Source organism: Chrysemys picta, chromosome 2 (genome assembly GCF_011386835.1).
Source record: "Chrysemys picta bellii isolate R12L10 chromosome 2, ASM1138683v2, whole genome shotgun sequence".
NCBI classification, from domain to species: Eukaryota; Metazoa; Chordata; order Testudines; family Emydidae; genus Chrysemys; species Chrysemys picta.
In genome coordinates this window covers 42,532,822-42,559,642 of record NC_088792.1, presented here as the reverse complement: position 1 = coordinate 42,559,642, position 26,821 = coordinate 42,532,822, and the positions used below count along the sequence as shown (strand labels likewise).

General features: G+C 41.7%; 1 protein-coding gene across 1 annotated transcript in view; it reads right to left on the bottom strand.

Moving 5' to 3' along the window:
- Positions 1–26,821, bottom strand: part of RSU1 (Ras suppressor protein 1) — a 179,074-nt gene that overhangs the window by 58,998 nt on the left and 93,255 nt on the right. The gene's annotated exons all lie outside the window — the stretch shown is intronic.

Genomic DNA, 26,821 nt, shown 5'->3' with positions numbered 1-26,821 from the left:
AAAGGTGGGGGAAATGGGTTTTAAACATTAATACAGGAGATGTATTACCCTGTGGAAACTAATTCTGTACTTCCTTTACTTGAAGATGTCATTTGCTCAGAATAGCAGAAACCATTAACTTAGAGTAAAGGTAGAAGATCAGCTTTGAATGTATTTAAACAAGCATCTATTAACAGTGAATCCAGCCTCCGTTAGTGGCATTTTATGGGAATATTCTATATTTATTGAATAACTTACAAATAAGCATTGGCTTTATATCAACATTTACAGACTAAAAGGAAGTGTCAGAAGCTGTTCTGTTAGGAATATTAAAAAAACAGATGTACTCTATTTCATATCAGTCAGTTAAGTATAGATAAAGGTATAAGCTATCTTATTAGCGGAGTTCTGGTAGCAAAACTAATTACATGTTTTCACCAGTCTGCATCTGCACCCAGCACAATACTCCAGTTGAGGCCTAATCAGCGCAGAGTAGAGCAGAGAATTACTTCTCGTGTCTTGCTACAATACTTCTGCTAATACATCCCAGAATGATGTTTGCTTTTTTTGCAACAGCGTTACACTGTTGACTCATATTTAGCTTGTGATTCACTACTGGGTGACCTTGGGGAAATCACTTCACCTTTTCCCCTCCCATCCTTTTCTATTTAGATTGCATGGTGTTCAGAGCAGGGACTCTCTCTCGTGATGTGTCTGTATGGTACCTAGCACAACCGTGCCCCAGTCCTCAGCGACTTTGGGGTGCAAACAAATAAGTTCTAGAAAAGTATGTCAAACCATGTCATTTGCTGCGATTTGAAAAACTCTTGCAGCGATTACTGTTATCCCACAGTGCCTATAGTTCTGAGACAAAGACTTGGTTTGGGCAGTGAGTGCATTCAAAAAGCAGAGTCACGTCTCACTGCTATGCGCAGATTCTCTTCCCAAACACCCAACCCTGACAGTTGGGCTGAGAGCCTTCCATTTCCATTGAAGTCAATGGAAGTTGAAGGCACTCCGCACTTCGTAGATGGTGCTCGGTTCTTTACAAGTTTGGGCTCATACATTGCAGCCAATAGATTTTATGACTGCCATTGTGGATCAGGTCTCTGCTGTGTCTCTCATCAAGTTATTACTGGTGTCAGAAAATTGCAGCACTTTGACAAAAATGAAGTATGAGAGAAGACACATACAATGGTGGGGCTGACCGAGCCCGAAATTATGGGCTGCTGTTTTAACAGTGCATTTAGCTTTGACCTGAATATGAGAACCTTTTGAGACAGTTACTAATTTTTTAGTTTCCTTCACAAAAAACATGATCATAAACCCTAATCCTGCAACCTACTCTGCATCGTTAGAGGGGTGTGCCTGCAAGGAGCAGCCGGAAAGATATAGGGCTTAATTATCATCCTTGCTGGCATCCTCAACAGAGGACCAAGTTTTGAATGGCAGTAAAGACTGAATTAACCTAGACTGAATTACTCCTTGGCAGGGACCCCTACAGGGTCTCATTGAGGTACAGTGTAGGAGTTTGTATTACCATTGCCTGTGCTTTTATGTTCTGTGGATAAAAACAAAATGTTAATTATCAGGTCAATAAATAAGGCTGTCTTCATAAGCTAGACTCCATAAATTGTAGAAAAAAGTTAAAAACTAAATATTTGCTTTCTATTTTTAATGTTATAATAAATGTCAATAGGACATTCTAGCAATTTAGAATTCTTTGTAGAAATAAACACGATCAGCAATAGAACCAATATCATTTGTCAGGCTCCACTACAATCAGTTTATCATCTTTTATGTCTGGCTTAAGGAGTTTTTCTGGATTTGTAGGAAGAAAAATATTCCACAAACTTTGGTACAACCTTTATTAAAATACCTGAGTCATATTCTCATCTATGCTTGAGTTTGTAAGACTGCAGGTTTTACCAAATGGTCATCCTTCCAAAATTCAGTAATTTTGCTTTCACTTTAAGCCTTCATTCATTTTGGATGGTTGTGTGTGTGTGAAAGTGTGTGTGTGTGAGTGAGAGAAATCAGTGCCATCATTTGGCACCACATTTTTTTTTTAATCAGCACATCCAAAATGTGCCAATAGCAGATAATTCAGATTACTAGATGTAAGTCTGAAGTGTAATCTTTCATACATTACTATATAAAAATCTATGAAAAAATCCTCCCACCCACCCAAACCCAAACAAAACAACACAACATTGAAATAATGTAAAAAGTAACTCCCACCTTCTAATCTTCATTTGGAACAATGTAAGGTAGATAGAAATGTTTATTCATTAACCTTTCTGATGCTGGAAAAACTAAAGGGTGTGCTCTCATCTTGATTGTCAGGGATTTGTCAGTTACTCACCATGCATTACAATGAGAGTGTACAGTACAGTTGGGATCTTTAAACTGTTATGGACACAGATGACCCAGTTCTAATCTCAGATATCTATAGGCCTGAGCCAAAGTCCTTAGGAGCCCATTTAAAGACTGCCATTGACTTCAGAAGACTTTAGATGAGGCCTTATATCCTGTTGGTGTGAATAATAAGTATGCTTGATATATTTGATATTTATTTGCGAGACTGGGAATGTTTAGACATTTTTGGCATAGTGAAAAATAAGGTGTCCAAGTGACTTGATTTATTCTCTCACAGTAAGGAGTGGCAAATTGAGGATCAAAGATAAAATTAAACATCCATTTTGACTTGGCACATTAACTTTGCCAAACTAAACCAACCTGCCTGAAATTTCATATGCAGATGGATCTTATTTCAGGGGCAGAATTTTTCTGGCAACTACAGATCTACAACCTATCCTGAAGGACGATCGCTCACTCTCACAGACCTTGGGAGACAGCCCCCCAACCTGAAACAAATACTCACCAGCAAACTACACACCACACAACAAAAACACTAACCCAGAACCAATCTCTGCAACAAACCCTATTGCCAACTCTGTCTGCATATCTATTCAAGGGAGACCATCATAGGACCTAACCACATCAGCCACACCATCAGGGGCTCGTTCACCTGCATATCTACCAATGTGATATATGCCATCATGTGCCAGCAATGCCCCTCTGCCATGTACATTGGCCAAACCGGACAGTCTCCACACAAAAGAATAAATGGACACAAATCAGAAATCAAGAATTGTAACATTCAAAAACCAGTAGGAGAGCACTTCAATCTCCTTGGACACTCAATAACACACTTAAAAGTGGCAATTCTTCAACAAAAAAACCTTCAAAAACAGTCTTCAAAGACAAACCGCAGAACTGGAATTAATTTGCAAACTGGACACCATCAAATTAGGCCTGAATAAAGATTGGGAGTGGATGGGTCACTACAAAAGTAATTTTCCCTCTCAGTATTCACCCCTTCTTGTCAACTGTTGAGAATAGGCCACTTCCACCTTAAATGAATTGGCCTTGTTAGCACTGACTCCTCACTTGGTAAGGCAACTCCCATCTTTTCATGTGCTGTAATATATATACTGCTTACTATATTTTTCACTCCATGCATCTGATGAAGTGGGTTTTAGCCCATGAAAGCTTATGCCCAAATAAATTTGTTAGTCTCTAAGGAGCCACAAGGACTCCTTGTTGTTTTTGCTGATACGGACTAACACGGCTACCACTCTGAAATCTGGAAATTTTGAGGCAAATCTGATGAGACTTGAAAATTCAAAAGTGTAATGGAATTCTTTAGTAGTCACATGTCACAATGGCGATCAATCAGTCCGTATAAGTTCCTTAAGTGGCTCTCATCACTGTGGTATTTGTGCACTTGGAATAGAAAGTCCTAATTTATTTTGCTGTTGCCCTTAATAAAGACTAATGCCTTTGACCAGATCAGATTTAGGACACTGTGGTGGGAGATTAACAAAGCTATTAATTGCAGTTTATATAAATATTGGGAACTGCTGTATTAATTTAGATTGAATAAGGGGCCTAATAAGTCAAAGGTGTTAACTTGACACTGAAACTGTCTGATATTAAACAGTTTAAACAAGGTTTGGGCTGTGATATACAGAGACCTCAGTCTGCTTAGTACTATGGCAAACAACATTAAAAATCCTTTTAAACCTTTTATTAAAGATACAGAAAGAGAAGGAAAACAGTTAAAGCATTAACACCTTGTGCCCACAGGGATCAGGATCAGCCCTGCAGCAGTGTGGGTTGCCCTCTGTAGCCCCGCTATCGCAGACCTGTTCTCTCACTCACCAGCTGGAAATCCAAAGGTTCCCTGTACAGCTCTCTGCTCTGCCTGGAACCACTCACTCCCTACAGGGCTGGCATGCTGCTAACACATGATCTCTGCAGGAGCAATGGGGGAAGACGGAGGTCCTGGTAGGGCAGAGCAGAGCTCCCAGCCAAGATTGCAAGGAGGAGGAGGAGTACGAGCATCAGGCAGGAATCATTCAACAGCAGGGTGGCCTCCTCTATGGAGGGAGCTCCTCTTCCTCCTCACAGTCCTAGCCAGGGGTCTTTTCCCTGCCAAGACTGCAGCTGCTTCCTCCTCCCCCCTTGCAACTGCAGGGATCCTGTGTTGGTGATCCTGCAGCTGTGCAGGGAGCTCTCTGCAGCTCTGTTGTCATATGAGAGAGAGAGAGAGAGCAGGCAAAGCAAAGACCCCCAGCACTCCCAGCTGGTGAGTGAGAGATTTGGTCTGTGACAGCAGGGCAGCAGAGGGCTGCCTGCACTGCCAGGTGGCCTTCCCCGTGGCCAGGGGCTTGTCATCTGACTTCTCCTTGTAGTTCTAGCTGGAGGGCTAACTGCACCGTCATGAGCCTGCTAACACACAATCCCTGCAGGTGTAAGGAGCGGGGAAAGGCTCCAGTCCTGGTGGGTCAGACTAAAGACCCCTGGCCAGGACTGCAAGGAGAAGGAGACCCTAACGGCAGGGGAGGGCACCCCACTGATGAATGGCTCCTGCGGCTGCCTAGGAGTACTCTACAGCTCCACTCTCTCTCACTCTCCTGCTGGGGGTGTCTGCTCTGACCCACAAGACCTGCTCATTCACTTCCATGACAGCAGAGTTGCAGAGGGCTCCCTGCACAACTGTGGGGCCAATGACACCCAATCCCTACAGGTACAAGGTAGGTGTGTGTATGTGTGTGTCTCTCTCTCTCTTCCATTCTGGAGTGACAGAGCAGAGACCCTCAGCAAGGACTGCAAGGAAGAGGAGTAGAAGCCCCCTGGCAGGAGCCATTCTGCAGTGGGGTGGCCCTGCCTGAGGTTGGGGGCTCATACAGGCCACTGACACTCAGCAGAAACTGAAATTAAATTAAAACCTATTTCCACTGAAATTCAAATAAAAATAAAAAATTGAATTCTGCCAAGCCTACATATATTTAAAAGGTGGGTAAACAAATAATGATCATTTAAAGATCTTCATTCTAAATTCCAGAAGTGTGGAATTAAGAAGAACTGTGTTAGTGAAAGTCTACTCTCATACAAATTTTCCTTAGGGGAGAGTTAAGGCTGTAAATACACAGCAATTAAGAAGCTAATTATTTATTAGAATGTGTGGTACTAATTATAAAAAAGGTAAATAGCCAGGAAAATCTACAATAAGATTTAAGTTTTTCAAAAAAAGGGCTACACAAACAAATCCCTTCTCCCCTAGTTACCACCTTTTGGGGAGGTAGATTATGTTCACCAGTGGAAGAACCCCTCCTGTTAGTGTAGATAGTGTCTACACTGAAGCACTGCAGCTGTGCCGCTGTAGCATTTTAAGTATAGACATACTCTATCTCAGCCCTGGTCTATGCTATGGAGTTAGGTCGACATAAGGCAACTTACGTCGACCTAACTGTTAGTGTCTACATTCAAATGTAGCCCGCACCAATATAACTTGCCCACTATCCCGACTTAACTCCACCTCTGCGATGGATAGACAGAGCAGACATTGTTGGTGGAACCTAAGCTATGAATTCCTGTAAGTTTTTCATAGTTGGTTTGTTTATAAATACAATGTTCCATTAAAAAAGCCCACTTGAACTAACTGATACTTATGTTTAACCATAACACTATCTTAAAGTCTGGTCATAGCATACCTGAGCTGTACCATTTCCTCTTTTTAATTCTGAACTTTCTTCTTTTCAAAGTGAGTGTACATACACGCATACATTGCACTTCCCCTCATTCCCTCTGCATCACTCAATTAACATCTAGGCAGTAGATCAATTGTTAAGACAAATCATACAACAAATTAGTAGGATATTAAAAACAAAGCTGAAACTGCTGTCTAAATTATACAGGTTACCAAAGCCAAAGATAATTATCCACAAGAACAACGATGTATAATACACATAACAGCCAAAGGAATCAAGAAATAACCAAACAGAATGAATTCCAAGGATTAGGAGACAACATACAAGAGTGAAGAATGAAATGCTTGGAATCACAAATACAGGAATGGGGATTAGGAAAGTCAGACATTCTCGAAGAAATTCCCAATTATTAAGTCTGTGAAATAATACTGTGCTGTATATGTAAAGCACTGCATATAAGCAGAGAGTGAGCAAGAGTCAATACATATCAAAATATTCTTGTACTAAAACTATTAGGAACAGTAAATGATTTTAATTTACATTGTGTTAATAAAAAGTCAAAGGATGGGATTTTCAAAAGCACTTGTAGTAGGGAGAGAGCCTGAGACATAAGCCCTTGCATCAGAGGCCTGGTACGAGGCAGGACCTGCTCACAGAATTTGGCAAAAACAGGGCTGATATTGCAAAAACACACATTTTTAAGCAGTGCTAAGCACAGAGTACTTACACAAAACATATTTTGATATCAAGTGGTACCAGAACATCCCAATATCAAGGATGGTACGAAAACATTTCCCAAGGATAACAGGAACATAATGACCCCCCCTAAAATATAAGGTTAAGATAACAGTACGTAATAAAGATATTTTAATCAAACCAACATATACAAGGTGATGGGTAATAACTAGCCACGTTAGGGGGTAGTAGCTAACTATGTCAGAGGCAGTACTAACTTGTTTGTATCAGGGTATAAAGATTTATCTCAGAGGGAGTATCTTTGTCCAGCCGAGGGGGGAGGGCGGGGGGAATGGAAAAAAGTCCTGCCATTCACTGAGCTGTGCCCATTGTCACGGGCGCACATGTCTTAGTATCCTCATAGAGTCTGCCAGGTGCTATTACCATGCTTTGTTGATAATAAACCTGGCCTGGTGCCTTTGTGCCTTAATGAATCTTGTAGTCATTGGGTGGTTCACTTGAGGTCTGCTGTGCCGGCTGTCTGCACAGAGCTGGGGCAGCAGGCAGGAAAAACACACGCAGCCAAACATCTAACCACAGCACTCAATTTTAAGTTTAACTCTGCTTGCACTGAAGTCTATAATTAACTTCAATGGGAGCAGAGTTAGGCCCAGGCTGAGCACTTTTGAAAATTTCACACAGAATGTAGTTTAGTAAAGAACACTTACTGTTACTGTAATAAGATACTCCAAACTGTGTAGCGATGGACATCCCTATTTCTCAGGTCGCCAGGTCACAGAATGAAACATATTAACAGCATGATGATTTCTGTCACAATACATCTCCCACCCTGTCACATTACTGAAGTGCAGAATATCTATTGCAGCTAACTCTGAAAGTCATGGATTAAATTGTTAAAGTTCTGTATTAGATTTTACAGAATGAAGCTGACATGAAATAACTACACACACACACACACGACTATATCCAGTTCCCAAAAAAGATTAAAAACAAGACCCTGTACAAAGGAAATAGTTTTGTCAATATGACGACTATTTTAAAGGGGTTACAAAGCCCGATAGTGGCATTAACTACAAGACAAAAGCATGCAGTCTTGAATAATCCTTTACATGCCACTTTGTTCATGCTATTAAGATGCTAGTTGTTTCTTTGATTTATCTGATAATAAATTTTTGATGACTAGTAAGTTTCATAAAATGGCTCTGGTGCTGACATACATTGATTAATAAGTCTGAAGAATCGAAACTGTCAGGAATTCATGTGCAAGAGTAAATTACTGCCAAACATATATTAGATATTCCATAAAATACAGAATATAAAAGGTTGATTTGGTAATTTAATCTTGCATCAATTTGCTTGATATAATTTATATTCAGAATCATCACTGTCAACCCTTTGCATACCTTTCCTTTTTAAAATCAACATTAGAGTAAATCTTAATTTGGGACACTCAGGAATAAAGAGAAGAAAAATATTAAATGCAATAATCAAAGCTCACATTCAGGATTTGGAAATCAAGTTCACTTCAGGAGATTAAGAAAATTGCCTTTGCAGCATTTCAGTTTTCATATTTAAAACCAATCTTGTGTATTACAATCCTAATCCTATACCACATCCAAATCCCCCTCTCTGAATTCACGGAGACAATTTGCACCTGTTAGCCCTTGCATGTGACCGGTCACCAAACACATGGCGGGGCGGGTGGGGGGACTGGCAGGGGAACCATGCAGGTACAGATTCGTTTGCCTTACCCTCTCCCCAGGACAACTCCCAAATATATCTATGTTTGGGTGTAGCAAGCCCTGCAGAACTACGCTTAATGGCATGCAAGGAATATAGATTGGGTGTAAGGGAATGGGCTCTGGAAATCCTGTGTCTAGAAAGTGAAATTGCACCAGTAGTGCCATGAGGTGTAGGTAGTATTTGCTCCCATTACTTTTGCATGTATTTATCATTGCTTATTTTCCGGTGCCTTCATTACAGCATACTGTGTTAGAGTTTTGTCCAGAGATAGATTTTCAATCCTAGAAATGTGTATCTACCTAATGCATTTATGTACTGAGTTTATAGACAAAAGGATTCACATCATCATGTTCCCAGTTCAGTGCAAGGTATGTTGCTGTTCACATCTAACACCGAAGTTAGACTTCTTAAAACTGCTGGCAAGAAATATAACGAGGACTAATATTCTTCCGTGTATTATTGCTTTGGTATATTTGGAGCAACTGAAATGGTCAATGCGCTAAATAATTCTACTTCCGGTTTATGCCCCGTACACTCACCTCAGACTATAATTTCCCTCATCAATGAATCAACCAAATGTAATAAAGAAGAGAAACTGTTGGATATTTTCTTCCATGGTTGTTTGAAATTAATTGGCTTTCAGTACACTAGATCTGCAAGGTTAAAATAGTGACAGAACATCAAGGGGGGAAAATGATATTTTGTGGCTAGAGTCAAAAGGATTTGACTGACCAGGAACGATACCAGTTCTGAACGATAAGATGTTTATTGTTTAGCTGGAGGAAAGCAGTAAGAATGGGAGTGGTTGGTGGGGAAGGAAATGTGTCTTAACTTCACAAGATGCTACAATCTAAGAAACTTCCTTGAAAAATTGAACCTTTTACAAGATTATCAAATATATACTATAAAATTAAGTTTTAATACAATGTTTCTGGTCACAGCCATTTTCAGCATTGTGCCTTTGATATTATAAAGGACTATAAACAACACATAAAACTGACTGTAGTGATACTGGCTAAAATAAAAAATTAGGACTTTTATAAAAGTGGAATCAAAGGCTGAACTGGAAGTGAGACTGACAAATTACACTGAGATCATTTCCACCTAAGCTTCTCACTGGATAAAAAGTTGATAAAACCTTCCATAAAATTAAAGACACTTCTCCAGCTACCTGATAGCCCTCAACAGTAAAAAAACTGCTAAGGATCACACAAAAACCTCAAACAATGCCAGACTGAAATAAGAAACTGGAGCTCAATAAAAAGCCAGCATGTAATAAAACAAGATATTACTGAGTAGAGAATAGAAATTGCAGACAGTTGTTTGATTATAAAAGCGCCACTTTTTAATTTATCTCTCAAATAAAAACAGCAAATGTGTACAGTAACTCTTCTTGCTTAGTTATAAACAACCTATACAAAAAGGAAACCAAGAAAGCAAGCCAACTGGATTTTGAAGATTACAAGGAGTTAATTTTACCAGTATCTAGTGTTATCGGTGTTAATTTCTGTGGCATGCTCCCTAGTCTCTAACAAATAATGTTTTTCCCATTAGCTTCCCCCTCTCTGCTTGCTTTTCTGCCATGGTCTATTTTATCCTCCAAGTATTGGAATTCTAAGGATTTCCCCCATTCCACCTTATACTTCGTTAACCACCATAATGACCAGGTATGGTGGTCACCATCGTTTCACAAGGGAAGGTTAGACGAGACACCCTTCGAAGTATGTGGGTAAAGATCCTTAACTAGCTGCACTGCTAATGAGCAATTATTGACACTCCTTCAACTGAAGTTATTATTTCTCTGGACAGTCAGGAGGGAAGGCTGGGAGACGCCCTTGACTCCTTTAGAATAGTAGGCTCTGTGGCAAATGGCCAGCCTCACCAGGACCGTTACCACCAGAGCAGTGGGCCCTTATGTGGGCCTTACAGACAAAAAAACAGATTGATAGAGCTTGTGGCCAAAAGGGACCATTAGAGCATCTAGTCTAACTTCCTGCAGATTACAGGATATTAAATTTCATCCAGTTACCACTGTCTTGAGCAACAACTTGTGTCTGGCTAAAGATCATCATCCAGAAAGGCATCCATTCTTGATCTGAAGAGACATCAAGTGATGGAGAATCCACCACTTCCCTCGGTAGTTTGTTCCAATGGTTAATCACCCTCACTGTTAAAAATGCGTGCCTTATTTCTAATTTGAATTTGTCAGTTTTCAACTTCCAGCCTTTGGTTCTCATTATGCCCTTCTGTGTTAGATTAAAAAGCTTTCCAAGATACAATCACCCATTCTGATGGTATGGCCTATGTTTCTAGATGTGTAACTTTGCATTTGGCAGAACTAAAACACATTTTGTTTGAATGGGCCCATGTTACCAAGCTATCTAGATTACTCTGTAGGACTGTCCTGTCCTCAATATGGTTTACCACTCCGCCAATTTTATCAGCAGTGATTTATATTTACTTTAGGATCATTGATGGAAATGTTGAACAGTGTCAGGCCTAGTACGGATCCCTGCAGAACCCCACTAGAAACAGCCATATTTGATTCCCCATCAATAGCTAATTTTAGAGACCTGTCAGCCAATCTGTACTTTACTGATATTGTAACATGTACTTTACTGATATTGTATACTGCTAATTTTAAAAATCAGAATGTCATGCAATACTTAAGTCAAATGCCTTGCAAAAGTCTAAGTACATTAGAGCAACAGAGCATCAGACATCTCCTCACCCAACTCTTTTAGAACTCTTGGGTACAAGTTAACCAGGCCAGCTCATTTAGAAATGTTTATCCCTGGCAGACACTGTTCAGCATCTTCACTGGGTACTAATGGCCTGGAGAATACTGCCTGACATCAATGTCGGGCAAGATAATGGAGCAGCTGATATGGGACACAATAACGAATTAAAGGACAATAATGTAAATCAACACAGATTTATAGAAAATAAATCCTGACAAACTAACTTGAGTTTTTTTTTTGTATGAGACTAAGTTTGGTTGATAAAGATAATAGTGTTGATGTAATATACTTAGACTTTTGTAAGGCATTTGAGTTGGTACCATATAATATTTTGATTTAAAAACTAGAATGATTTAAAATCAACTTGGTACATATTACATCAATTAAAAACTGGATGATAGGGCCTAAAAATGCAACTGCAAACAGGGAATCGTCATCAACCAAGTGTGTTCCTAGGGGGTCTCACAGGGATCTGTTTTTGGCCCTTTGCTATTTAACTTTTTTTTAATCAATTACCTAGAGGAAAACATCTATAAAAACTTTATCAGTGATGATTTTATAAACACAAAAATTGGGAGAGTGGTAAATAATGAAGCATATAGGTCACTCATTCAGAGTGATCTGGTTCATTTGGTAAACTGGGCGCAAGCAACCAATATGCATTTTAATACAGCTAAATATAAAAGTATACTTCTAGGAACAAAGAATGTAAGTCACTTACATGATGGTAACTCTATCCTGGGAAGCAGTTACTCAGAAAAAGGGATTGGGGAGTGAGGGGGAGAAGGGAATGGATAATCAGTTGAACATAAACTCCCAGTGTGTGTGACGCGGTGACCAAAAGAGCTAATTCAATTCTGAAATGCATTAATAGGGGAATCTCAAGTAGGAGCAGTGAAGTTATTTTACTTTATATTTGGCATTGCTGCAATATTGTACCCAGTTCTGGTGCCCGCTGCAATATTGTACCCAGTTCTGGTGCCCGCAGTTCAAGAAGAATGTTGGAAAGGGTTCAAAGAAGAGCCACAAAAATGATTAAAGAATTAGAAAACATGTCATACAGCAATAGACTCAAAGAGCTTAATCTATTTAGCTTAACAAAGAGAAAGTTAAGGGGCAACTTGATTACAGGCTGTAAGTATCTATTTGGAGAACAAATATTTAATAATGGGGTCTTCAATCTAGCAGAAAGAGGTATAACAATCCAAAGGCCGAAAGTTGAAGCTAGACAAATTCAGAGTGGGAAAAAAAAAAACAGTGAGGGTAATTAACCACTGGAACAATTTACCACAGGTCATGGTGGATTTGCCAACTACTTCGATGCTTTTCTAAAAGATATACTCTAGGAATTTTGCGGGAGGATAGGGGGAGGTTCTATGGGCTGTGTTATACAAGAGGTCAGTCTAGATGATCACAATGGTTCCTTCTGGCCTTGGAATCTATAAATCATCTTCATAAGATCTGAATACACCATCCTACTACTTTCCAAATACACAACAAATATTTATTATTGAACACGTCTACCTTTTCTGCAGCATTATTAACTAGTAGCTGAAAACCCATGCTGTTGCATGGGTGTGATAGTTGGGCCAAATAATCCATCTGTGCAGCCTACCTCATACAACTACTGCAATTGTTGCATGCAAATTAGCTGTAGAGTAAAGGTAGTGATTGGTTGAGTTACTTCCGATATCACAATGGCCTAATCTCTTGGCATGGCACACAAGATACATGCCTTACTGTACCTGTACACTGCACAGGTATAATTCATAAAGGCAAATGGCTGAAAAATTAAAAACTAGACAATTATAGACCACAAATCCCACAGATGACTGAACCTGGTAATACTATAAATAAATGGTTCTCAACCATGTTTGTAGCGGTTTCTATTGCTTCACACTGACTCAACACACATTCTAGGCTTTAGAGTGACACAGGCTAGAGTGATAATCCTGGAATCTTATTATATAGATTTTATCTCCTCCATTGAATGAATAATGGGCCTATACCATTGCTAGGATTTCTTTTGTTCCTAATACACATAAAATACTCATTTTCCTTTGCCCTGCCCGACATGGACTTTTACCTGATATCTTTAGCCTCCCTTATCAATTTTCTACACTTCATAATGCCTAAATTATATTGATAGCTATCTATTCCCCCTCACCCTCCCATTTGTCATATATTACCTTTTTATTTCTAATCACTGTCTTCATTTTGGCTAAAAGACTATTCTGGTTTAGTGGCAAAGTTGTCCTCTCTCTTGACTGTGGAACTGTGGCTTTCAGACCGTCTAATAAAGTCTCCTTAAGAACTCCCAATTTTCATTCATATTTTGTCTGTCTAAACTGACCTTGGAGACCCTTGCTTGAGGAACAGATGTAGGTAGACACATTTGTACCATGTCTAGATCTCCGGGTTGCCCTAATTTAGCTCAGATTACTACCCAGTCTATCTGTAGTATTGCATAATATTCTAAATTTCAAAATGAATTTGTATTTCATAAAAGAGATAATGGCAGCATCAGTAACATGACCAATATTTATACATGTAATATTTATATCTGTCATCTAGATCAATGATATCTCTACCTAATAAAATTGAGCTCTTTGTTTATAAATTCAAATATACACACACATACTTCCTGTTTATCTTTTAGAATGGGTTCCAAGCTATGTCAGGGGAGAATTACACATTAGCATGTAAATGTTGTCTAAAGATGTCAGGAGTTTGAATCATCTATTGTCTCTGTTGGAAATAATGTACTAATATATTTATACATTTTTAAAATATAGCCAATGAATAAAAACACTGAATCAGAATATGATGCAATGTATTAAAATAAAATATACAGTACTGTGCTTTTGATACAGCAAAAGCTAAGAGAATAACATTTTTAGAGAACGAAAGTAATTCCCCCCCATCTCAAGCTGCTTACTGCATAAACTAAAAAAGAAGAGTTTGCTGCTTACTTTAAAGATCTTTATTGGTAGGACTAAAACGTACGAAACAAACTCCTTAAGAATAAAGTCCTGTTTACTTGTATAAAGTGCCATGGGCTTGACCCTGCACATGTTGAGCAACTTTAACCTGCATTGATTTCAGCTTGCAGGAATTGCAGCACTTCAGATAATCTGGCATTACATAAGTCACTGAGGGTCCAACATGCACAACTGAAGTTAGTAAAGTTTTGCAATTGTTTTAGAGGGGGAGCACGATCAGGTGATAGACACATGCTTAATTTTATTCATGTGAACAGATCCACTGAAGACAATGAGACTAATTGCATTCCTAAAGTTAAGTATGTGCCTATATGTTACATGAACCCCTCTTAACAATCTACCAAAAAAGTCAGTGTTAGCAAATAGAATAGGGCTGTCAATTAATTGCAATTAACTCACGCGATTAACTAAAAAAATTAATCGCAATTTAAAAAATTAATTGTGATTAATTGCAGTTTTAAATTGCATTGTTAAACAATAGAATACCAGTTGAAGTTTATTAAGTATTTTGGATGTTTTTCTATGTTTTCAAATATATTAATTTCTATTACAACACAGAATACAAAGTGTACAGTGCTCACTTTATATTTATTTCTGATTACAAATATTTGCACTGTAAAAAACAAAAGAACTAGTATTTTTCAATTCACCTCATACAAGTACTGTAGTGCAATCTCATTACTGTGAAAGTTGAACTTATAAATGCCATTTTTGTGTTACATAACTGCACTCAAAAGCAAAACATTGCAAAACTTCAGAGCCTATAAGTCCACTCAGTCCTACTTCTTGTTCAGCCAAACGCTAGTTTGTTTACATTTCTGGGAGATAATGCTGCCCACTTCTTATTTACAATGTCACCAGAAAGTGAGAACAGGCATTCACATGGGACTTCTATAGCCGGCATTGCAAGGTATTTACGTGCCAGATATGTTCAATATTTGAATGCCCCTTCATGCTTCGGCCACGGTTCCAGAGGGCAGGTTTCCATGCTGCTGATGGTCATTAAAAAAAAATAATGTGTTAATTACATCTGTGACTGAACTCCTTGGGGGAGAATTGTATGTCTCCAGGTCTGTTTTACCCGCATTCTGCCATATATTTCATGTTATATTAGTCTTGGATGATGACTCAGCACGTGTTGTTCATTTTTAAAAACACTTCCACTGCAGATTTGACAAAACACAAAGAAGATACCAATGTGAGATTTCTAAAGATAGCTCCAGCACTCGACCCAAGGTTTAAGAATCTGGAGCGCCTTCCAAAAATTGAGGGACAAGGTGTGGAGCATGCTTACAGAAGTCTTAAAAGAGCAACACTCTGATGCAGAAACTACAGAACCCAAACCACCAAAAAAAAAAAAATCAACCTTCTGCTCAGAGGATGAAAATGAATATGCATTAGTCCGCATTTCTTTGGATTATCACTGAGCAGAACCTGTCATCAGCATGGATGCATGTCCTCTGGAATGGTGGTTGAAGCATGAAGGGACATATGAATCTTTAGCGCATCTGGCATGTAAATACCTTGCAACGCCAGCTACAACAATGCTATGTGAATGCCTGTTCTCACTTTCAGGTGACACTGAACAAGAAGCAGGCAGCATTATCTCATGCAAATGTAAACAAACTTGTTTGTCTGAGCGATTGGCTGAACAAGAAGTAGGACAGTGGACTTGTAGGCTCTAGAGTTTTACATTATTTTATTTTGGAATGCAGTATTTTTGTACATAATGCTACATTTGTAAGTTCAACTTTCCTGATGAAGAGATTGCACTACAGTACTTGTATTAAGTGAATTGAAAAATACTATTTCTTTTCTTTTTTACAGTGCAAATATTTGTAATCAGAAATAAATATAAAGCGAGCACTGGACACTTTGTATTCTGTATTGTAATTGAAATCAATATATTTGAAAATGTAAAAAAATCCAAAATTTAATTAAATGGTATTCTATTATTGTTCAAGCATGTAATTAATTGCAATTAATTTTCTTAAGCGCCCAACAGCCCTAAAATAGAGCTCTAGTTACTTCAGAAACAAAAAACAAAATCAACCCATTATGCTGGGCTTTTTCTAGCAATACAACAGCAATTGGGTTCTTAACTCGTCCAGATGATTATTAGCTGCTAGGATATGACCTCACCATCAGCAACTATTTCTCATATCATACTGGTGTAAAAAATGGATTTTGCTGTGTTATTGCTACATCGGACATTCAACTGACAAAGATACTTAATTTTTGCAGGCGAGACCACCAACCAAATATTTCTGACTTTGTGATAGTAGCATTCATTCTTTGCACATTTTCAACATAAATGGATTTAAGGAATATTGTGAAGAATAATTTGGAGACCAATTACATTCAATAAGAATTACTGTTTCCTGAGAAACATACAACCTCAACCATTTGTATCTAAACCAAATTTCTCATGAAAGGCCATAGTAAACTATTGTACAAAATCTATTACGAGTATGAGTATGTAAATTGAGTTTTTACTTTATTTAATTTGCTATGGAGTGTCTTCTCCCCTAATTTCACAAGTGTAATTCCTAATAAACTCTATTAATACAGTTAAATTCTTATCTTCATCTAGATTTCCAAGCATACAAGAGTTTTAGACTGTAAACTCTTTGAGGCAGAGACTGTCTTCTTTGTGTCTTGCACCGTGCCATGCATATGGTTAGCATTAAACAAATTTACAACAATGGAACAACAACAACAACAACAACAACGGAATCAGATAAAGGATATTTCAGAGTGATGTTTTTATTTAGTGCATTACTTTGAACATCTTGCCAGCTTCCTTTCTAGTTGCTGAAAATAAATTAGTGAAATATTCTTGTCTAATACAAGCCATAAAAATCATATTTAATGAACTATGTCCATCGAACCCAAGGCAGCTGGGATTTGCTTCAGTCACAAAACAGCTGGGCGACTGGAGGAGTGGTTCATTCTAAAAGCATCTAGAAAGGCGCTTTTCTTTAGGTGCTGAACTGCCTTAATGTGGATCATTTTGAATGTTATTGCTATTAGAAGTGAGGTTTTAGAAGACCAGACTGAGCAAGAAGCAGTCTGCACAGGGATGCCTATGTGCCAAATGCCATTAAGTGATATAGTCTCAGCATGACATTTGTCAAGCCTCTGTCTCTGTTAAGAGTTAATGGATCCATTTTTAAAATGGCTTGCTCCCCAACCACCTTTCTTAATGGGAATGCAAGAAAAGACGGTTACTTACCTCTCGTAACTGTTGTTCTTCGAGATGTGTTGTTCACGTCCATTCCAATTAGGTGTGTGCACGTCGCATGCATGGACGTCAGAAACTTTTTCCCTTAGTAGCTCCCGTCAGGACAGCAGGGGAGCCCCCTAGAGTGGCACCCTTATGGCTGCGTGTATAGTACTCTGCCGGCCCGACCCCCCTTTGGTTCTTTCTTGCCATGGACTCTGACAGAGGGAAGGAGGGTGGGTTTTGTAATGGACGTGAACAACACATCTTTAGGAACAACAGTTACGAAAGATAAGTAACCGTCTTTTCTTCGAGTGATTGTTCACATCCATTCCAATTAGGTGACTTCCAAGCTTACCATTGGAGGAGGGCAGGAGTCATGGAATGATTGATTCAAGGACAGCTCTGCTGACCGATGCATTATCTCTGGCCTGTTGATTGACAGCATACTGAGCTGTAAACATGTGCACTGAAGACCAGGTGGCTGCCTTGCAGATCTCCTGGATAGGGATCTGCGCCAGAAAGGCAGTTGAAGATGCTTGCGTTCTGGTTGAATGGGCCGTAAATCGCTGGAGCTGGAATCTTGGCCAGCTCATAGCACGTGTGAATGCAGTCTGTGATCCAGGACAATACGCGTTGTGCAGAGACTGGAAGGCCCTTCACTCTATCGGCTATGGCAACGAACAATTGGGTTGATTTGCGGAAAGGTTTGGTGCGCTCTACGTAGAATGCTAAGGCTCTTCGAACATCCAGCGTGTGTAGGCTGCGGCGTCTCGGGCATGTGTGGGATTTTGGAAAGAACACAGTCAAGCAAATGTCCTGTTCCATGTGGAATTGGGAGACCACCTTGGGGAGGAATTTGGGGTGTGATCTAAGCTGCACCTTGTCCTCATGAAACACTGTAAGGGGGTTCAGAGGTGAAAGCTCTCAGTTCGGACACCTGCCTTGCTGATGTAATGGCCACCAGGAACGCTACCTTCCAAGAAAGGTAGAGGAGGGAACAAGTGGCCAGGGGCTCAAATGGTGGGCTCATGAGTTTGGAGAGGACCAGGTTCAGGTTCCAGATTGGAACTGGCAGGCGAGAATATGGGAACACTCTCTCCAGCCCTTTAAGGAACTGCCCAACCATGGGATTTGAGAACACCGAGCATGCAGACTCCCCTGGATGGAAAGCGGAAATGGCCGCCAGGTGCACCCTGATGGACGAAAGGGACAGACCTTGTTGCTCAAAGTGTGGGAGGTAGTCCAAAATAACCGGGATAGGAACCTAAGCGGTTGACGACACTTGGGTTCACACCAGCAGGAAAACCTTTTCCACTTTGCCAGGTAGATATCCCTAGCTGAAGGTTTCCTACTATCAAGGAGAATCTGTCTCTCTGATTGAGAACACTGGCTCTCCATGGGATTTAGCCACGGAGTTTCCAAGCCATGAGATGTAGAGACTGTAGGTTTGGGTGGAGAAGGTGCCTGTGGTCCTGCATGATCAGATCTGGGTAGAGGGGCAGGGCTATTGGTGTATGCATCCCTAGCGACTTCAGGGTGACCCTAGAGTCCTTAAGGCCGTGCAGCCTGGAGTCTGTTTGCTCCAAGAAAAGGCCCGAGCCCTCAAAGGGGAGGTCCTGGAGAGTATTTTGGACCTCTGGAGGGAGGCCTGATGCCTGAAGCCACGCTGAGCGTCACATGACTACCCCTGAGACAATGGCTCTAGCTGCAGAGTCGGCTGAATCGAGGGAGGCTTGCAGCAAAGTCTTGGCTACTGCCTTTCCTTCCTCGATTAACACAGCAAACTCTGAGTGCAAGTCCTGGAGCAGACGATTCTTAAACTTGGACACGGCTGTCCAAGAATTGAAGTTATGTCTATTAAGGATTGCCTACTGGTTGGCTATACATAGTTGAAGGCCCCCGGATGAGTAGACCTTTCTACTGAAGAGGTCCAGACGCTTGGCTTCCTTGGCCTCGGGGGCAGAAGCTTGTTGGCCCTGGCGTTCCTTTTCATTGACTGCTGAAACAACCAGGGAGCAGGGAGTCAGATGGCAGAACAGGAACTCGCAGTCCTTGGATGGGGCAAAGTATTTCCTTTCTACCCCCCTTGCTGTTGGTGTGATGGTGGCTGGGGTTTGCCATATAGTGTTGTAATTTGTCTGTATTGTCTTTATGAGAGGGAGCGCTACTCTGGAGGGACCCTTGGGAGCCAGGATGTCCACCATCAGATCCTCCTGTTTGACTGTTTCTTCCGCCTGGAGTCCCATATTGAGGATGATCTTGCGGAGCAGCTCCTGGTGAACCCTGTGGTCGATTGGGGGCGGTCCTGAGACCGATGTACTTGCTACCGCCTCGTCTGGGGAAGAGGAGGACGTGAGTTGCTGCTGGTTGCCCTCGTCCAGACCCTCTTGTGGGTCCCCACAGGCCTAGGTTACATCAGTGCCCAATGGGCCTGACACCTGCTGAGGTGTCATAGTGCTTGGTACCGTCGCTGGCACTGGGCCTGCCGTTGCCAGTTGCTCTTGGAGATCCGATGGCGGCCTGGAGAGAGTGGCCTCTCTTGCCATTGATGTGTGCCTGTGAGGTGACCTGAAATGGTGTCTCATGGAATGCCCGGACCTGGACGCTCTGGAGATGGTGCCCTGTTGCTGATGGTAGATTCATGGGATCCAGAAGGGCCACTGTGGCTGCCAAGCTGAATGAGACTCTCTGCTGGCCATGGTCCGGTGCCTGCTATAGCTGGAGCGACCAGAGTCAGTCTCAGAGCTGGAGGATGCCGACAGAGGAGACCAGGGTGATGCCGAACCTTAAGCGGCTGTAGGATGCTGTGAGGTGCGGGCCAGAGAGCGGTGCCTGGTGGACTGAGATCACGAACGGTACCGGGAATCTTGGGATCGGGACCTCTCACTCTGAGCCCGTGAGGTTGCTGGAGCGGCGGTCCAGTGCCGGACGACTGATGGCGTTGGGGAATGGCGTCTAGACATCGATGCACGTACCGCGGGTACATTCACCGCCGATGCCGTAACCTCTCGCTGGGTCGCAGGTACCGGTGAGTAGCGGGACACCAAACTCGAACGGGAACGGTGCTGTGAGTGGTGCTGGGATGGTGACCTCGAGCAGCACAGCATTGCTGGCTTCCCTCTGGACAGCACCCTCTTGGGCAGTGCAGGAGGCTTCTCCCTACACAGGAGATGATTTGATGCCGACAGCTCAATGAGGTCTTTCGCTGCCTCGACAGTGTCGGGTGTGGACGGGTGTTCCACGACCTCCTCCAGACATTCATCAGGACTGAACTCACTGGGTATCGGACTCACTGGGGGCTCTGGTGCCAGAGTTGACGGTGCTGGTTCTTGGCTTGGGCCCCCAACCAGTCTTTGCGCGCCGGGAGCCTCTCTGAGTGTCTTGGTAGCTCTTCGGCACCAACTAAGCATCACAAGAAAGGGGAAAGAGGGCGCTCTGCCCGAAGAGGTCAACCGGTGCTGAGGTTGGTTGTCCCGCCTCGGTGCCGGCGATTTTCAGGGCCTGGGAGATGCCAGATCGCACACCGATGCCAGGGCACTTTGCACCGAGGTAGCCAGGTCTGGTGCCAGTCAGTCTGGGGCCGGTGGCTGTAACACAGCTTCCATGAGCAACTGCTTAAGACAAAAGTCTTTCTTTCTTAGTGCACGGTTTGAAGGCACTGCAGATTTTGCAGCACTCTGCCTGATGAACCTCTCCCAGACACCTGAGACAGGAGTTGTGGGGGTCGCTGTTAGGCAGAGACTTGTGGCACGTGACACAAGCTTTGAAACCCTGGGCTTGCGGCATGCCCCGCAGCCCAAGGTTGGTGCTGGAATTAGCTTCTAGACACGTGAATACAATATAATTATCTGATAACTATCTAAGAACAACTAACTAGAAGACTGAAAGGCTAAGGGATCACTCGCACGCAAGAGAGAATGTTCCAACGCCGCCATGGACGGTAAGAGGGAACTGAAGGTGGGGGTCAGGCCAGCAGGTACTATCTACATCGCCATAAGGGCACCACTCTAGGGGGCTCCCCTGCCATCCCAACAGGAGCTGCTAAGGGAAAAAGTTTCCGATGTCCATGCACGCAATGTGCGCACACACCTAATTGGAATGGACGTGAACAGTCATGCAAAGAAGAAGTGTGACTTACTCTTCTTCACAAAGAGTCTTGTCAAAGTTTTTGACTCTAAATTGACTGGCCTGTGGGGGGGGGGGGGGGGAAGCTACCTTCTAGAAATTTAACAAAAGGTGTCAGTTCTATCATAATTCTGCTTCTCTGAACCAAAGAGGTCAAACAAGGCAACAACCACCATTAGAGCAAGTGTTTGGCTCTACAACAGCTTGAAAAATGTTGGAACTTTGAATGCTACTCTAAACAGTCAGTTCTAGGAAATTATTTAGCTTTAACTGAGATTATGCCATCGGGCAATGACTTTAATAGACACCACAACGACAATAGGAAAAGCATTCCCCTTTCTGAAGCAAGTATAAATGAACAAAGAGCAATTTCCATATATGAAATGATCAAGCGATCGTGATTAATGCCCAAAATGTACTCAAAGAACAGCCTCCTAAAGAAACTACATGAAGAACGCTAGCAACAAAACCCATCCCCAATCCTCCCTCTTCTGCTTATCTGGACTTTAAGATTATTAGTGACTTGATGAAGAAGTGGTAATCTACTACTGACTTGCATCAGAGGCTTTTAATTCTTCAAAAGAGTTTTATTCACTGTTGTGTTTCAAACATTTATGACTGTCTGTACTTGCCCCAGTATATTATAACCACTAAATCATACAATCCATCATCTCTTTGTCACTATTCTAGACATAAAATCCTGTGAGAATGTGCTTACAACACAAAGGTCACTTTGAACATTGACTAGAGACATGAATAAAAAATAAAACATTTAATTAAATCCTTCAAAGCAACGAGGCTGCCATTACCCATTACAGCTTAGAAAAAGTTTTTCAGCTACTTCTCAGGTACTCACATGAGACCACATGTGGTAGTTTAATTGCAAGCACAGGATAAACAGAATCAGTGCCCAAATTCAGCCATTACCTGTACTTTCAAAAAACTATCATTTGCCTGGTCCTTAATCTTTATAGCCCTTATTAAGCTGTGGGCTTGGCTTAGTGACCATATTTCCATCTGTGACCCACAAAGAGAGCTGTGCTCAATGGGCTCACTGCATTTGCTAGAAATTGACCAGAGCATGACATATTACTCACCTGTTAGCACAACTCTTCCCTCAATAATGAGGGCTGAAGCATTACCTAGTATCATTTCTCATGAAGTGTAAGAAAATTAAAGGAGATGAAAGACCCTACTAAAAAGAGCAGCTGAATTGAGTAGTGGTGGCTAACAGGGTCTTATTTGGACAAAAATAATATGATTCTTAATTTTGTATTTCGTGCCTAGATACCATCTTGAAGTAAGTATTAAAAATGTGCATATAGGTAGGTATGTGGATAGACATTTTAACCATAGGCACATACATTCTTCAGATGCATTAGCCTTACCGGTCAGGTAGTAACAGGGCAAGTAACTACGGAAAGGATGAAAGATATAATTAACACTAAAAAAAAGTTTGCTTTAAAATGGCTGGTAGCCGTGAGGAATCAGGGCCTGCAGCAGACTAGTCTCCAGGAAGACTCATCAACACAACTGGCCTGCAGCAGGCTGCCTGATTAGCCGCGCAACCTGACTGGCTGCAGAGGTTAGCAGGCTGGCTCTTTGCTATGCAACTTGACTGACTGCAGAGGTCAACTCAAACCAGCAGCAGCTCACTGTCTTCTCAAAGCTCATAAAAGCCACTGTGCCTGCTCCTGCATTACCTTGTTCCTGCTGCTCTAGCCTTGCCTCTGTCCTGCCCCTGCCTTGAAACCCTCCTGGCCTGCTACCCTGCTTGCTCCAGTTTCTGACCTCCGGTTTGACCCTGGGCCTTGACTCCTGATTACGGATGCTGGCTCAAAACCTGGTTCTGGTACCCAGTTTCTGCCTTCTGGTTTGACCCTTGGCTTTGGCTCCCAACAACTGACTATGACTCTGACCACTAGGCCTTCTGTCCGCTCCAGCCACTAGGCTAGACTGCCTTCATTCTGGTCAGTTGACATATTGAGAAGCCCTCTAATTGGGGCCAGCGGCTCTCAGCGCTAGCACTGACCCTACTAAGGCCCCAGCGGAACTGGCGGATGCCATCCAGAACCTGCAGTCGCAAGTAACCACCCTGTAATCACAGACTGTGGCCCTTTAGGCACAGATTGCTCTGCTGGCTTCTCCATCTCCACCCCTCCCAGAGCTGAAGATTCTACTGCCCAACAAATCTGATGGAGATTGGGACAAGTTTTGGGGATTCCTGCACTAATGTCAGCTCCTGTTCCTCCTATGCCCCCCGACCATTTCCCACAGACCAGACCTGTGTGGGGCTCATCTTAAATTTGCTGACTGGGGGAGCCTTGGCCTGGTCTTCCCCACTCCTGGAACAGTCCAACCTCCTCTTGCAACAATTAGAGGAATTCATTCAAGCTATGTTCATCATCTTTGGCGACCCCAAAGGGTGCGGACCAACAAGACAACCCTTTAGGCCTTATGGCAGGAGGCTGGCCTGTAGCAAAGTACACTGGTGAATTTTGTCTTGTGGTTTTTGACGATAGGTGGAATGACGTGGCCCAGCACCACCATTTCCACCTGGGGTTAAATGAGGAGGTGAAGGAGGAGCTTTCCCGGGTGGAGCTTCCATCCAGTTTGGACAGCCTGATTGAACTGTGCATCAAAATCCAGGATCACCTTGCAGAGCGGCATCCTGAGCGTACCTCAATTTTCCAGAAGCTGCCATCCCCCAGGCCTCTGACACCCCAGGCGCATGGGTCTTCCTTGGCATCAGAGCTCATGCAGGCCAACCAGGTTCACCTGCACCTCTCCGACTCGGAGAAGCACCAACCCTGGGCTTTAAGCTTTACCTATATTGTGGGAGTCCCAGCCATCTTGTCTTGATGCGTCCAGCGATGACTCAGGCAGAACCAGGGCCAGAAAATGCCAGATCCCCAGCTCCATACAGATTTCAGGCTGCTAATACACACAATTTCTTCTCCTTCCTCAAAATTATGAGTGACATTATCTAAACAGAATAACTTCTTTTGTAGCAAATCACCCATTTAACAATGATGCTTTGTCTCAGTGTAAGAGTTAAGCCATCTGGGTCTATCAAATACTGTAAGGTAATTTTTAAAGTTTTCTCTTGGTTGAATGATCCAGTGGAATCAAAGAGTTCAATTTTGCATACGGTTACAGACATCTTATGGAGGAAATTACTACACCTACTTCTCAGCCTGGTGATTTGCTTAATGAGGGGGAGAAAAAAGGTACAGTACCTTGAATATTGCTGTGAAAGGAAAAAAAAAGTTGGAGGAGGAGGAAAAGCAAAAGCCTACGATTAGACAGAAGAGAAAAATCATCAGGAAGAAATTAGTTCTCACATCTTTTACGTTCATAGTTAGTTTGCTTTAGGATATAAAATGTCACTTGACCTGTTAACCTGACTGTGCCACCTCTTACAAATTACACCGCACAAAATCAAATGCAAGTCAAAAAATATGTCTGCAGCAGGTCATATCTAAAGGAAACAGGTTGGGAGAGGGGAGAACAGAATCTCTTTTCCCTCCACCCACCCCATGAGTCTGGGCAGTCTCATTATTCCAGGTGTTCTAACAAAAGTATAGCCAATATTCTCAACACATGGTCCAAAAATCATTCATTTATACACTGAAAGTTTAAAGAAACATTTTTTCTGTTTATTTGCATGTGCGTATATTTTGTGGTTATGTATTTTGGTTACATTAAGAACGGTTTCATACCAGTGCAGGAGCAGTTTAATGTCTACACAATTCTAATGTCATTGTTTCTCTGAATTCTCCCTTTATTGCAACACCACAATAGTAACTGACAAAAATGTGCACATAATTCTGAAAGGAACTCGCCTCTGTTTAACTTCTCATGGTAGAGTAAACATATGAAAGCTTTAATTAGGTCCTTGGAACTCCACAATAGTCCTCCAAACATCCATGAATGTTTTTGTTAGTATTTCATTAAGAATTCCTTACCTATGTTGCTCACTGAACAGAAATATAAAATTACCACCAGAGATAGCAAAAACACATTAACAAATATATTACAATATAGAGACCACTCTGCTGGCACACAGGATTTTATAAAAACACACTCCCACCTGTGACCCTATTCAGCTAAAATTCTCTACGTGACAGTTCAGCATGAGTCTATAGAAGTCACTGCTGGATCATTTATAAAATTCCATGCAGAAGCTGTACTTGTCAGTCCTATACTCTGTATACCCTTTATCACCACCTGTAAAACTTTGCTTTTTTGTGGATTTGTTTTCACTGGTTGCTGATAAAAGTTGTCAGAGAGGCATTTACATATTTTTATGGAAAAAACGCACCACAAGTTATAGAGTTTCCCTCAGTTTCAATATTTGGAACAAAATATTGATTTTAGTGTACAGATTGCAGTTTTTGCTGCATTATTTTAATATTTCTAAAATTAGTTGTCAGAGTTAAAGCCTGATGTAACTCTCCTGCTTATTGTTCTAAAGCAACTGTGGACTGGCAACGTAAAAAAGTCTTCAACAAGAAGAACATCTTTCAACCCACTGACCGATCAGAGAAACTCTTTCCTAAACAAAAACATTTATCATTCAAATCCGTTCCCTTCACAGCTAATCTCAATGTGTGATCACCACCACCAGGTGAAACTATTTTCAACAAATACCTGTTTCAATTTGTAAACCGCTATGGCACATCCCTAAAAGTATTACTCCTAACGTGACTTGCCAAGCCCTGCTCTTGTAAGCCTACCACCTTTCCTCAATGAAGTTTATAAATTGAACACCAAAAGCAGGGACAGTGTCATACAAGAACATAAGAATGGCCATACTGAGTCAGACCAAGGGTCCATCCAGCCCAGCATCCTGTCTGCCGACAGCAGCCAGCACCAGGTGCCCCAGAGGGAGTGAACCTAACAGGTAATGATCAAGTGATCTCTCTCCTGCTATCCATCTCCACCCTCTGACAAACAGAGGCTAGGGACACCATTCCTTACCCATCCTGGCTAATAGCCATTAATGGACTTAACCTCCATGAATTTATCTAGTCCTCTTTTAAACCCTGTTATAGTCCTAGCCTTCACAACCTCCTCAGGCAAGGAGTTCCACAGGTTGACTGTGCGCTGTGTGAAGAACTTCCTTTTATTTGTTAAATACCTGCTGCCCATTATACGTATGGATAATGTATTTTCCTAATATGGCTAAGCCATACTTTTTTATTCAGAAAATTGACCCACAAGAAAGTAAACATTTAGCAATTTACA